Source organism: Castanea sativa, chromosome 11, assembly GCF_040712315.1.
Source record: "Castanea sativa cultivar Marrone di Chiusa Pesio chromosome 11, ASM4071231v1".
NCBI lineage: Eukaryota > Viridiplantae > Streptophyta > Magnoliopsida > Fagales > Fagaceae > Castanea > Castanea sativa.
In genome coordinates this window covers 57759594-57774196 of record NC_134023.1, presented here as the reverse complement: position 1 = coordinate 57774196, position 14603 = coordinate 57759594, and the positions used below count along the sequence as shown (strand labels likewise).

The window sequence follows — 14603 nt, the reverse complement described above, 5'->3', positions numbered from 1 at the left end:
CTAGGGAATGCAATGTTTATGTTGTATGATTTTCATATTAAATGGTGGGTGAAACTCTTTTTTTTTTTTTTTAATACTTTTTTTTTTACTTTTTTTTTATCAAGTTGGGTGAATAGTGGGAGAGGGGGTTGATGGAGGAGGACAACCGTTGAACTAAGTGAAGGGATATTCTATTTTACACCACTTTTTGGGGGGTTTGTTTAGAAATTGTGTGATGTTACTTTAAGCTATGATTTACGTAACTTGGGAATAAAATGTCATGTTCAAGCTTAATTGGGTGTTGTCATTAGGGGTGTGCGTGGGTCGGATTGAGCAGGTAATGGCCAATATTTCTATTCAATCCGCCACTAGTGAGTTGGGAAAATTCCAATCTGCCACCAACCCATCAAAGTCTAAATTCGATGAATTGGTTACAAATTTTGGCAGTTTCAACTAGGCAGATTAGGTGGGTTCAACTGGTTGGCATTAAAAATGTTCTTTTAAAAACAATTATAACAAATTACAATTTGTTATTGAATAATCTCAAAATATAACTAATGCACAAAAAAAAAATAAAGGTAGATTTCATTGAATAATTTCAATTCCAACACAAACATAGGGTTAATGAAAAAGAGATATATCATCTCTAATAGACATTGTCTCTACAAAAAAAAAAAAAAAAAAAAGGTAGGTTGCTACCTTACAACTGAGGGAAATTCAATCAACAAACCCAAATTCTTAACATTCCCAAAGTCACATCAATGATTCAAAATAATAACATACCAACATAACAAATAAATTTCAAAATGGTATGCATGTTCTCAAAAACAATTATCACAAATTACAATTAGTTACTGAATACAAAGTATAAATATACTTTTGATAAACTATAGAGTATATACAACCAACCTTGGTGCCTAAACTAATCGTATTACAAACTACAAGAACCACTAAGAGTATTATACCTGTTAACAGTATAACTAACTCTATTATTAGAAACTAAATGACCTCTAGCTTTTCAAAAATATTAAGGAAGAAAAAGACAAAAAAAAGAAAGAAAGAGGGAGGGAGAGGAAACGGAGTGTAGTATATGGATGAAGTGAGTTTAAGTTTTCAATGTTGACTTTTTATATTTTGTTTGAGGAATTGATTACTGATTAGTTGTAAAAATTGATTAACTTTAAATAAAGAAGATATGGTTGAACAATTTGAATTTTATATATATATAAAATTAAGCGGATGGGTTGGGTTGTAGCTGGTTGGCAATTTTTCAATCTTTTACCCAACCCAATCCTCTATTTTGAGGGTCTAACCCGCCCAACCCAAACCACTTAACTTGATGACCTGCACGGGATGGGCGGGTCAGCTACAGGTTAAGGAAACTAAATGACCTCTAGCTTTTCAAAAAGGTTAAGGAAGAAAAAGACAAAAAAAAAAAAAGAATGAGGGAGGGAGAGGAAACGGAGTGTAGTATATGGATGAAGTGAGTTTAAGTTTTCAATGTTGACTTTTTATATTTTGTTTGAGGAATTGATTACTGATTAGTTGTAAAAATTGATTAACTTTAAATAAAGAAGATATGGTTGAACAATTTGAATTATATATATATATATATATATATATATATATATATATATATATATATAAAATTAAGCGGATGGGTTGGGTTGTAGCGGGTTAGCAATTTTTCAATCTTTTACCCAACCCAATCCTCTATTTTGAGGGTCTAACCCGCCCAACCCAACCGCTTAACTTGATGACCTGCACGGGATGGGCGGGTCAGCTACAGGTTGGGTGGGTTGGCGAGTTAAGTAGATATTTTGCACACCCCTAGTTGTCATTAGGATTGTTCCTGTAAATTAATAGCTTCGAAGGTCACGAATTCCACGCCTTAGCTTTGATTGATTGTTTTTCTTTAAACAACCACCTGCAAGTCATATGACTATTAAAAATTGAATTCTTTATTTTGCCCTTACAAATTTCTTAATATATTGAATATTTATGATCATGTGACCTGCACGCAATCGGTAATTTTAACCGTCAACTAGGCTATATGTATAGACATGAAAAGAGTTTCTTGGAGTGGCACAGGATTCTAGGATTTACATATTTGTAAATGTTTGATTGGATCATATCACTTATACACAAACCCTCAATTAATATTTAGTATAGGAAAAAAAAAATCTATTTTTCAATTGTCATGTATCAAAATTATGTCAAAGTGTGTGGGTCCTAGATTTTTTTGCTTAAGAAAATCTAAATCTTTGTAAGGCATAGATTATTATTAACCAAAGGGGAAGCAATATTGATGAGTCGATGACTAATGTAGGAGAATATTTTTCACAACTCCACGCCTACCCAAAGTCGGAGCTCTCATGCAAGAATGGCATGCTTAATCTATGTCCTTAAAGATGATGAGATTCTGGCATAGTGTGTGAAGTGGAGGAGGATTAAGCAAATTTAAAAGTCAGGAATATGATGAATTTTGAACTTCCAAGACAATTAAAGGCCTGTTTGGATTGAGGGAGAGAAGGGGAGCAAAGGAAATTGAAGTAGAACAAAGTTGGTCATAAATTAGATCAATTTCTAGCTAACTCTACTTTACTTTCCCTCTCATTTCTTCAATCCAAAAGGACCATTAGTGTTAGTTAAACAAATGCGTGTCGATAGAAGAGGTGTTTTCTTAAGATATTTTGAGAAAAAGGAGAAATACTTTTCCTTTGGATTCAATACTTTTTGTTTAAACCTCAAATTTCAAGGCATGCCTAACTATGTTGAATTTATGGTGGAGTTGGGAGGAATTTTGCTTTCATTAGAAAGAATTATTTATAGAGGCAAGCTAAAAGTCACAGATTGAGATATGTATTGAATCTAGTGCAGTTCTTTAATTAACCCTCACATGTTTTTTTTACTCTTTTACATTTTAACTTTGTCTAACTTTATTTTATTCAATAGTGAAGATTGAAAGTTTCTTTTTTCAACTCTCAATCTTAGCCACTAAGAACTATTGCACCAGGTGCAATACTTATCTCAATCCAAAAATCACGAGCATATATATGTTTCAAATAGTGGTGATAATTATAGGAATTAAGGCATTTCCAAAATCTTTGTAATTATAATTAATGGGAGATTTTTTTTTTTGTTGATAATTCAACAGTTATAAGGGGTAGGTGGAATTTGAAAATCTTTAGACTTGATTAATCTACGCTTTTAAAATTATTTTTATTCTTATCATATTTCAATTTTATATTGTCGATAGTGTTTTTTAATTTGTAAATAATTATTTTTAATAATATCTACTAGAAAATATCTATCTATCTATCTATCTTGAGAGAGAGAGAGAGAATCTTAAGTTGGATCTAATAAATATTACAATAATTTTTTTATAATGGAAAATTTTGATGAAAATATCACATATATACAAAACATTAATCAAGAATTTGGCTGATAATAATTGTTGATCAATACTTTTTTTTTTTTAATATATTTTTTTCCCCAACTGCAAATGGGCTTGAAACCTCAAGTCCAAAATGGACTAGGCGAGGCCATTTGGGTTGACAAATGGGCTTGCTAAAAACAAGGTTTCCAAGTAGGCCCCAATGCTTGACAAAGAAAAAGACCAGGGTCTCGGAGCTATTCTTGGTCAGGTCTTCTTTGTCATGCCATAAGTGTACTCCAAATATTTATTTAATATTTGTGTTCAAAAGATCTGAATTATAATCAGACTAGAAATAAAATTGCTATGATTTTCAACGAGATTATCTGAGACTTAGTTCATAGAGAGGAGGTTTGGGTCAATAGGCCCAAGTTAAAAACTGTTGTTTTGGAGATTAGAATTTTGTATGTTGTTTTTTAAAGAGAAAACTGTACTGCCATACTTTGTGTTTTTTTTTCTGTAAATATTGAAATTTTTCTCCGCAACTTCATGAATATAGACAAATTATCAAATTACGTAAATATTGTATTGTGTAATTTTTTTTATCACATATTTTTTTTCTATATTTTTTATCTCACAAATTTGGAAATTTCGTGCATATATATTCCCTTTGCGTACGTCCATTAGACACTTGTAGTTAATGTCTATTTACAAAATGAACCATGGAGTACTCTCTAGGAGTGCATTTCTGCGAAAGGTCCCGCATATACAAGAAACAAAAGATGGACGTAGTGGGTGTTTGGATAGCACTTTTCTGAATCCATGTCCAGTTTTTTTTTTTTTTTTTCAACGCGTGTTTGTTATTGTTCATTGGCCATAAACAGTGATTTTAGGTCAATGAGCAGTAACTTCTGGAATGAACAGTGTTTTTTACCAATTTAAAAATTATTTTGCTACAGTGTTTTCAGTTTTCAGCAATAAGTTCTATCCAAACGGACTCATAGTGTATATATATATATATATATATATATATATATATTCTAAGTCGGCTGCTTTGCTCCGGCCAAAATTGAAAATTAACACGGTTTTTCAAATAATATAATATAATTAGTAGGCATTATTTTCAAACTATATATATTATTAAGCTCTTGAATTATACAAACTATATATTATTAACATCTTGAATTTAAAAATATTATTAACATATAAATTTAAAAAACTCAATTTAGTAAAAATATTACTAACATCTCGAATTTTAAAGGCTTCGCTAGCTAGAAATCGACTCTTTAATAGTTGATATAGATATATATATATATATATATATATATATATATATATATATATATGCGCGTGTGTTTTTAACTACCTCCCTACAGGAACCTTTTTATACTGTTGTACTTTTTCTTGTGGTACGTTTCATCTGGCAACATTGTTTTCAAAGTCAACATTGCCCTCATCATCAAAGCGAAAGATCACCATTATTTAAGGGACAAAGTCATTGTCTTCAAAGTCATTTCGTTCATCAATTGCCCCAAAAACTGAGGCCTTTAAATTTAATACACGTACTATAACTAGTCTAATATAACTTATTACTAAAATTTGAAAATTAAAAATTAAAAACATTATAACAAAATAATTTTTAAATATATAAATAGTAAAAATAAATTATTTAGCGTTACATTTTTATATTACGATTTCCTCTTTTTTTTTTTGCACGCATTTCAAGAAAAAGAGACTACCGTTTATATAAACAGTAGCACAATAATGGACTAATTCAATCATAAACAGTATACTGTATACTGTTCATAGCTCACAAAATTGACTTTCAATAACTTTTTAATTAAAAATAAGTTTTATAACATTATTTATATATTTAAAAGTTATTTTAATACAATATTTTTAATTTTTAATTCCAAATCTAAATGGACCTTCAGTGTAAACCTCCCCTAGCTCAGGCCTAGCCACAGGACAAAGGACACTAATATATTATTAAAAATCCACAGGACAGAGGAAACACAACTACAATATTAATAGTCCCATGCCGCCCAACAAAAACAATATTTAAAAGCCACAGAATAGCTTGCTAGCACTGATAATGTTTAAATAATTTTTTTGACTGAGGAGGTAGAATTTAAATTAAAAAAACGAAATGAAAATACAAAGGTGTAAGTAAAGGTCCTGATGTGCTCCAGGGCTATGCATACTAGCCTGACACTCAGGACAAACAAAGAAAAAAAAAAAATCATCATTACACCCATCCCTTCAAACAGCTAATGTGTCCGTCGGTTTACCACTAAAGTTTGATATTCATACAGAAATGACGTAGGCTCGCGAAGGATAGCTAACGTGTCCGTTGGTGCTGTACAGCTTGCTAGAACTGATAATATTTGAGTAATTTTTTTGACTGAAAAGGTAGAATTTGAATTAAAATAACGAAATAAAAGTACAAAGACGTAAGTAAGGGTCCTGATTTGCTTCACGTACAAGCCTGACACCCAGGACAAAGAAAAAAAAAAAAAAAGAAAAGAAAAGAAAATCATTATTACACTCATCCCTTCAAACAGATAACGTATCCGTTGGTTTGCCACTAATGTTTGATATTCATACAGAAATGACGTAGCCACGCGAAGCGTAGCTTCAGGTCTAGGCTGGAAGTCCTTAAATGTAAAGTGTTTTGTTTTGTTTGCTACCACGTAAAAATTGATGCTTAAATAATCGGCTTATAAATCGATTTTTACTTTTTTCCCGTCAGATGTAATCAGAACATACCAATCGAGTCTTTAAGATTAAATTTATAAGATCTAAACTAAGTTTTTTAACAATTTAATGATCACCTCATATGACCATAAAAATTGAATTCTATTTTGTCCTTATAATTGGTTAATGTTCTAAATGTTCATGACCAAGTGACTTGCACGTGACCGTTAATTTTAACCATCAATTAGGCTACGAGGTACGTACACGTAAAAAATTTCTAGGACTGGCACTGGAAGTCAAGCTCGCAACTGTTGCTTATCTAATTTTTTTACTTGTACATTAAGAGTCTGTTTAGATAAAATTTATTGTTGAAAACTGAAAATTGAAAACACTGTAGCAAAATAATTTTTAAATATGTAAAAAATTACTGTTTACTCGTTTTTTACTGTTCATATGCCTTAGTGAACTATTTATATTCTATAAACAGTATACTAAGCACTGGTCTTTAAAAAAAATAAAAAAAGGCAAAAAAATTTAGACGCAGACGTGTATCCAAATCCTCTCTAAATTTGTTCAAGAAATATCAAGAGGCTCAGCGTCCATTACACGACTCTGACTAATTCTGTTCTTTCCCTAGCTATAAATTTGCTTCTTCTTGAGCTGCAAAGCAACCAAACACACAGTTGTACCCTTTCAGAGTCTAGTTAACCGGCATTTTAGTTAAGCAAAAGCTTTTTCAACCACATTGAATGGGGCTTTGTTCACACCTGAGTTCTGCTCCACCATCTTCATCTTTTTCCATGCACACATTTATCCTTCTCTGCTGCTTTGGCTTTTTTTTCACCTCTGTGCTTGGTGAGAATAATGAGACAGACCGGTTGGCATTGCTAGACTTCAAAGCCAAGATTAGAAAAGATCCTCTCGGGGTCATGAGCTCTTGGAACGATAGCATCCACTTTTGCCAATGGAAAGGTGTTTCCTGTGGTCGTCGACATCAAAGGGTCACTGTGTTGGACCTGCAATCTCAAAAACTGGTAGGCTCTATATCCCCGAATGTTGGAAATTTAAGTTTTTTTTGGAAGCTAAACCTTGGAAACAATAGCTTTTATAATGAAATTCCTCCAGAAATTGGCCGTTTGCACAGACTAGAAGTCTTGCTATTGAACAATAACACAATAAGTGGAACAATTCCTAGCAATTTATCCAGTTGTGCCAAACTCAGAGTGTTTCATGCGGCTGTTAATAATCTGGTTGGCGAAATCCCCACAGAGCTTGGCACCTTGTCAAAGCTCCGATTCTTTGTTATTCATAAAAATGTTTTGACGGGAATTATCCCACCTTCTTTTGGAAACTTATCATCTCTAGAAGGTTTTTCTATAGCTTATAATAACCTGGGTGGGAGTATCCCTGTTTCTTTTGGCCAATTGACCAAACTTAAAATCTTTGCTGTGGGTTCAAATGGGTTGTCTGGTACAATTCCTCCCTTATTCTTCAATATCTCTTCAATAACAAACATTGATGTAGCAGTTAACCAAATCCAAGGGCATCTTCCATCAGACATAGGTATCACTCTACCAAATTTAGAAACATTTACCATCAGCAACAACCAATTTATTGGATCTATCCCTATTTCAATATCTAGTGCCTCGAATTTATATATACTAAATTTGGCTAAGAATAAACTAACAGGAAAAGTTCCTTCTTTAGAGAAGCTAAATAGAGTGAGGTTGTTTTCCATTGCTGAAAACCAGCTTGGAAATGGAGGAGCAAATGACTTGAGTTTTATCTGTTCTTTGTCAAATGCTACCAACCTAAGAGATTTGGAGATAAATTTCAACAACTTGGGGGGGGGGAGTTGCCTAAATGTATTGGCAACATCTCAACTAGTCTTACCTTTTTCTATTTGAATAATAATAAAATATCTGGAAATATTCCTAGTGTTATAGGGAATCTGATCAACCTAGAGGATATAGAAATGTGGAACAATACATTTTTAGGTAACATCCCCTCTATACTTGGAAGCCTTCAGAAATTACAATTTTTGGATTTATCTCAAAACAATTTCATTGGGAACATTCCATCCTCTCTTGGAAATTTAACAAATTTGTTGGAGTTGTATTTAGGAGACAATAATCTTCAGGGAAGCATTCCTTCAAGTCTAAGTCAATGCCAAAATTTGATAACTTTTCATCTTCCTCGTAACAATCTTAGCGGTATCATATCCTCTCAAGTTATCTGTCTCTCATTTTCACTAAATAGCCTTGACTTGTCAGGCAACCAATTCACTGGTGTCCTTCCCTCGGAAATAGGAAATTTGAAAAATTTAGAACATTTGGATATTTCTGAAAATATGTGGTTTGGTAAAATACCGGCTAGTCTTGCAAGTTGTGTAAAGCTAGAATTTCTAGCCATGAGAAGAAACTTTTTCCAAGGGTTTGTTCCTTCATCTTGGGAATCATTAAGAGGTCTTGAACATTTAGACCTTTCTAACAATAATTTTTCTGGCATGATTCCAAAATATTTGGAGAGTTTTGATTTCTTAAAATTATTGAATCTCTCGTACAACCATTTTGAGGGTGAGGTACCAACAAATGGAGTTTTCAAGAATGCAAGTGCAACTTTGATTAAGGGAAATGGTAAGCTTTGTGGGGGCATACCAAACTTTCAACTTCCTAACTGCAACAACAATAAATCCAAGAAAAGCAAGTTGACCCTTACGTTGAAGCGGATAATCTTTATACTCTTCGGGCTTCTTGGAGTAACTTTGGTTCTATCATTTCAATGCCTTTGTTCTTTAAGAAAAAAAAGGAAAGAAAATACCTCAAGTGATTCTATAATTTTGCTTATTAATGTGTCTTACCAAAGTCTCTTCAATGCTACTGATGGATTCTCTTCTGCTAATTTAATTGGTGTGGGTAGTTTCGGGTCAGTGTATAAAGGTATTCTTAATCAGTATAAACATACTGTTGCTATCAAAGTGCTAAACTTAGGGTGCTATGGAGCTTCCAGAAGTTTCAAAGCTGAGTGTGAGGCTCTAAGAAACATTAGACACCGAAATCTTGTAAAGGTGCTCACAGCATGTTCAGGTATTGACTATCAAGGTCACGATTTTAAGGCATTGGTATACGAGTTCATGGGAAATGGCAATCTAGATGAGTGGTTACATCCAACTCCAAGAAAAATTAATGGGGCACTTGAGAAACAAAGGAAGTTGAGTCTTCTTCAAAGATTGAATATTGCCATTGATATTGCTAGTGCATTGGATTATCTTCATCATCATTGTGAAACACCAATTGTTCATTGTGACCTCAAGCCTAGCAATGTTCTTCTTGATGATGAAATGATTGGACATGTAAGTGACTTCGGCTTGGCAAGAATCCTTCATGATATCGTCCACGATTCTTCTACTAATCAATCAAGCTCCATTGGGGTTAAAGGAACGGTTGGTTATACTCCTCCAGGTAAATATATTTTACATTTCTTAAATTTAACTCTTTTTCCTTTTCCCATATTTCCTACTATAGAAGATAGAATGCTTATAACAAAATTTTCTAGATATTTTTTTCCCTGTAATTTTTATTTTATCCCATTGAAAAACACTCTTAATATTTTTTATTTCCCTTCTTTTTATGCTATGAAAGTATGTTTACTACAATATATGTTACATGCAATTGCAGAGTATGGTATGGGAAACAAGGTATCAATATACGGAGATGTTTATAGTTATGGCATATTATTATTAGAGATGTTTACAAGAAAAAAGCCTATCGATGACAGTTTCCACGATAGCTTAAATCTTCATGACTTTGTCAAAGCAAATTTGCCAGAACGAATATTTGATATTATAGATCCTATTCTTCTGCCTAAAAGACAGGATGGAGGGAGAAGGATGAATGACACTTGCAATGAGAATCGAAATGGGAGTCTCAAAATTCAAGAATGCTTGATTTCGATACTTGGAATTGGAATTGCTTGCTCCATAGAATATCCAAGAGAAAGGATGAACATCAGTGCTGTTGTAGTTGAGTTGCATTCAATTCGGCAAATCCTTCTTAGAACCTGTATATGACAGGTAATTTTATTTTTTATTTATAAAATCTTTGGAAGATATAATTTGGTAATGTATTTACCACAGCATGTGATCAAACTTAAAAAGGCCACTCCAAATGTTTTAGGGAAGAGGGAATCATATTGCGATTGGAAATATACCTTCGTGTTAATATTTCTTTTTATTGTATTAAACTGGGAAGATTGGAAGCTACTTCTATAATAATTAAACATGTGACTTTTGTTCTTTATATTGCTTATTCCAATAAATAAATAAAAAAAAATCCAAAATGGTCTAAAATTTATTTTCATTTGGTTGATTTCCACTACCGGAGTGATCAAGATCACAAGGAAGAGAAAGTATTTTATGAGGCACTCTCCACATCAGCACCACATTTGGTAAGACCAACCAATTAAAATGTGACACATCTCATATTTTCAAAATACCATTTTACCCATGAATATTTCAATAGCCCTCCTCCTCTTCTCTCTCATTTTGAAATCAAATTTCAGAATCTCTCTCAACTCAAATTTCAGAAACTGTCTCTCTCTCTCTCTCATATTCTGCTTGCCTGTGTCTCAACCTTCACCAGGCAACCGCTCCAACACCGTGAGTTTCAGCTCTTTCAACTACCAACCTCTGTTTCAAAAGGGTGACCCAAAAAAAACTTCATGCTCTTTGTCTCTCTGCCTCATCTCTCTCTCTCTCTCTCTCCCTCTCCTGCTCAACAAACTCAGACCTGGTAAGGAGTTCGATCTTTGTTTTTATTTGTTTCTTTCTTTATAATTCAATTAGTGAATTTGCTATCAGATTTATGAACATTGTCTTTAAAAATCCTTGATATATCTTTTTTCTTCATTAATATTACAAATATGGCAAAGTATATCATCTGCGGTTACAAAAGATATTATGTCCATTTTCCCAATCTTTAGCTAGATACACGTTCTCCTTCCATCATTCAAAAGGGCCAAAAGACCCACCAAAGCTCTATCCATTTTACTCTCACCGTGTTTTCCACTCATGCACTTATGGCCTGTTTGGATGTTTAAAAAAGGAGGGAGAGTAGAGTAAAGGGAGGGAGAGTAATTTAAATCCCTTGTTTGGAAGTTTTTTAAGGAAGGAGGGGGAGGGGTTTGGAGGGGTTTTAACTACCTCTAGCCCCTCATTTTTAATTCCCCCAAATTGGAGAGATTTGGAGGGAGAGTAGAGTAGATAAATTATTGACTAAATGAATTCTCTAATTTACTCTTTTTAAATTAACAAAATTACAAACCAATTAATCATAGACTAATGTTACAATTTATTTTCAAATATGGGTAAATTTGTCTATTTAATCATTTCCTCTCCTCTCCATATCAATTTTAAAAACATCCAAACAAGGGGAAGAGCTAATTACTCCTCCTCACTACTCTCCTCTCCTCTACTCTCCTCCCTCTCTAAACTTCCAAACAGGCCATTAGGGATTCCAATGGCAAGTAAAAGACCCACCAAAGTTCTATCAATTTCAGTGTCACCTTTAGATGGATTAATCAATATATTTTTTAGGAAATTTTGTAAATATACTGTTACTAATTGAGTTATTGTGGAAATTATAATATTTTGATAATGGCTTGAAGCCTAGTTGAGTGTGGGTGGTTATGGCCAAATTCAATTCCATTATTTCAATCTATTTTTTTATTTTTTATTTTGTTAGTTTTACTTGTTGAGTTTAACTCTTTGCTTCCATTCCCCCTTTCTTAGGAGATGTTAAAGCATCAATTTTTCCAGTTAAGATGTTTCGTGTTTATCCTATGCTTAGCTTTATAAGAATATGATTTAGGAAAGTATTTTAATGCCACAATGAAATCACTTATTTTTTATAAGTTAAATTGTATTGTATGCTTTTGTTTATTTTCTAAGATCATGACATTTTTCATGTAGGACTCTACCAAATCAAAGGAAGATATTAATACAAGTATTTCTTGAGCTGTTGCATGTGGAGCAAATCTGAATAGGTGGAGATGTGGAGATGCAATGTATTTATGTTGATGTTTATGTTGTTGTGTTTGAGTTGTATATACATTGCAACATTGGAAATTCTTATTGTCCTGAGTCCTGACCAAGTCTTAGGAAGTAGTATTTTAGAGTACTTAGTCCTGTTTGAGTCCTTTATTTTAGCTTAGTATTGAGTTAGTCTTGATTTTGAATGTAAACGTTGCCTTCATCTGTGTGTAAAGACAATGAAGGTGTTATCAAATAAATTATCCAAATTATTTCCTTAGGCATGGATTACTCATGTTCTTTCGAACATTGATCAAGATTCAATCCTTTAAATAACAAATACAAGAATTTGAAATATCTTGCATTTTGGACAGCTTACAGCTTATAGTAATATTTTGACTTTTGAAGCTACTATAATGTGTTAATTTCTATATATGCATGTAGGTTTTAAAAAAAGAACATTATTATAATACAATTTTACCAATAGCAGAAAAGAATAAATACATTTTATTGCATTCTCTCGGTTTATATAGTAAATCCTAGTAAGAGTTTTTGTACAAATGAATGAGAAAACTCAATTATCTAAATTAGAGAATACAAGACAACGAATGTTTTTGAAAGTCTTTTCCTTACACTGTTACAAATTATGATCCTGGCATATTGAACTTTTTAACATCTAGTTACAATATTTCACTAAAATTTAAAATCAGCCTTGTTGACTTCATGGTATGTGACTTCAATCCATTGAACTTTTGGTCAGCAAAAGCTAAACTTGGGCTAAACTTGGGCCATATAGTCATTGATATATCTAAATAACGTAGAAGAGAATTGGGCTAAACTTGTAAAAGTATGATTTAATAACAATTCAAGCAAGCAAAAAACATCCCCACAAGTTCACTTATAGAAAGAACAACAATACAACAAACATATCACCCACAAGCAAAGCACAACACATTCAATCCAAATTTTAGAAAGAACAAGTGCCTAAAGAAAAATGTCACAAGGACTTTTTGCATGATATAAAGAATGATCTCTGCCTAATGATATAACTAAAATCCCAAAGTTTGTGCAATGTACTAAGTTTGAAATATATATCTATATATAAGTACTCACGAGTCATGAGCAGAGAGCACCCATATATAGTTGAAGCGAACCGTAATGAAAGCATACCACACGTGACATGTGCATCTAAGAGTCACTTAACCATCTAAGTAGTTAAATTTGGAATTAATTCGTCAAGAATATCCTGATAATACAGTTTGCAACAATTATCTAAGGACAGTCGTAGCACATTGCAACCACAATGGGAGCTCTAGTATTTTAACTGTTTTTTTTTTTTTTTTTTTTTAATAGTTTTTTGTTGTTGTTGTTGGGTTTGTGAGGTTGAGAGTTGGATAATTATGAAGCCGCCATAGGAACTAACTGCGTGCCCTCCATGCCTAAACATGGATTCGTCAATTGCAGAACAAGCCGTCATCAATGACGCCACCATCTTTTGACTCAAAAACGTTAACATTATAATCTCCAATCCTCTTATTAGGATTTGCTTCCTCTTAGTATCCAAGTATCCAAGTACTCCATTGACTCATTCCAAGCATCAAATTAATTTAACAAAATTTAAAAAGAAAAAAATATGCCTCCTTTTGTTTTCTTCTAAAATCTGTTAATAACCCATCAACAAAAATTTTAAACCACGGGTCACTAACAAAAACAAGAAGTAAAAATTCTAGAGCTCCCATCTTAATCAGCAAACTCAGGAGAAAATAAAAACAATAGCACAATCTTTACATATGAAACTGTAAAGATGCTAAAGGAAGTAATGGAACTAAGAGGAGCAAAATCAAGAGCACAGATAAGAAGCAAAGTTTCTGTTCCAGAGATTCAGTTTCAGTTTGTAAAGGAAACGACAGTAATAGACAATACTAGATAATAACAGAAACGGCATGTAGTTTAGTTGTATATGTATTTAACTCAGCATGTGATAGGCACGTGTATTAGTTTGTTATTTCTGTTAGCTGATTAATTAGTTAGTTACTAAGTGGTTAGTTACTAAGTGGAGGGATTTGATGTATATATATGTACGTATCTGGTTGTATCAGATTAATTCAATTCTTCAATGAAATAGAATTTCACTTCTTCAGAATTCTCTCTGTTTTCCAATATGGTATCAGAGCAGTCATTTCTTGCTTCCGCCTAATTTCTTTGTTTCATTTTCTTCTTCTTCTTCTTCAAAAGCTAGGGTTTTCCTTTCGAAGCTACATCAATGGCGCCTTCTGATCAAGCTTCTACAAGCATCACCATTGATGAATCACATCCCTTCTTTCTTCACCACGCTGAGAGCCCTGGAGCAATTCTTGTATCTCAGCCACTGATTGGAGGAGAAAACTATCCTACGTGGGCACGATCTATGGAAAGAGCTCTTAGGATCAAAAATAAATTTTGGTTAATTGATGGCTTTGCTTCTCTGACTTCTGCCATGGAGAAAGTTCCTCTTCTTGTTCAAAGTTGGTCACGATGCAATGA

General features: G+C 32.8%; 1 pseudogene; it reads left to right on the top strand.

The window, feature by feature from the left end:
* Positions 1-6668: 6668 nt before the first annotated feature.
* On the top strand, positions 6669-12398 carry LOC142614801 (LRR receptor-like serine/threonine-protein kinase EFR; annotated as a pseudogene).
* Positions 12399-14603: the final 2205 nt, after the last annotated feature.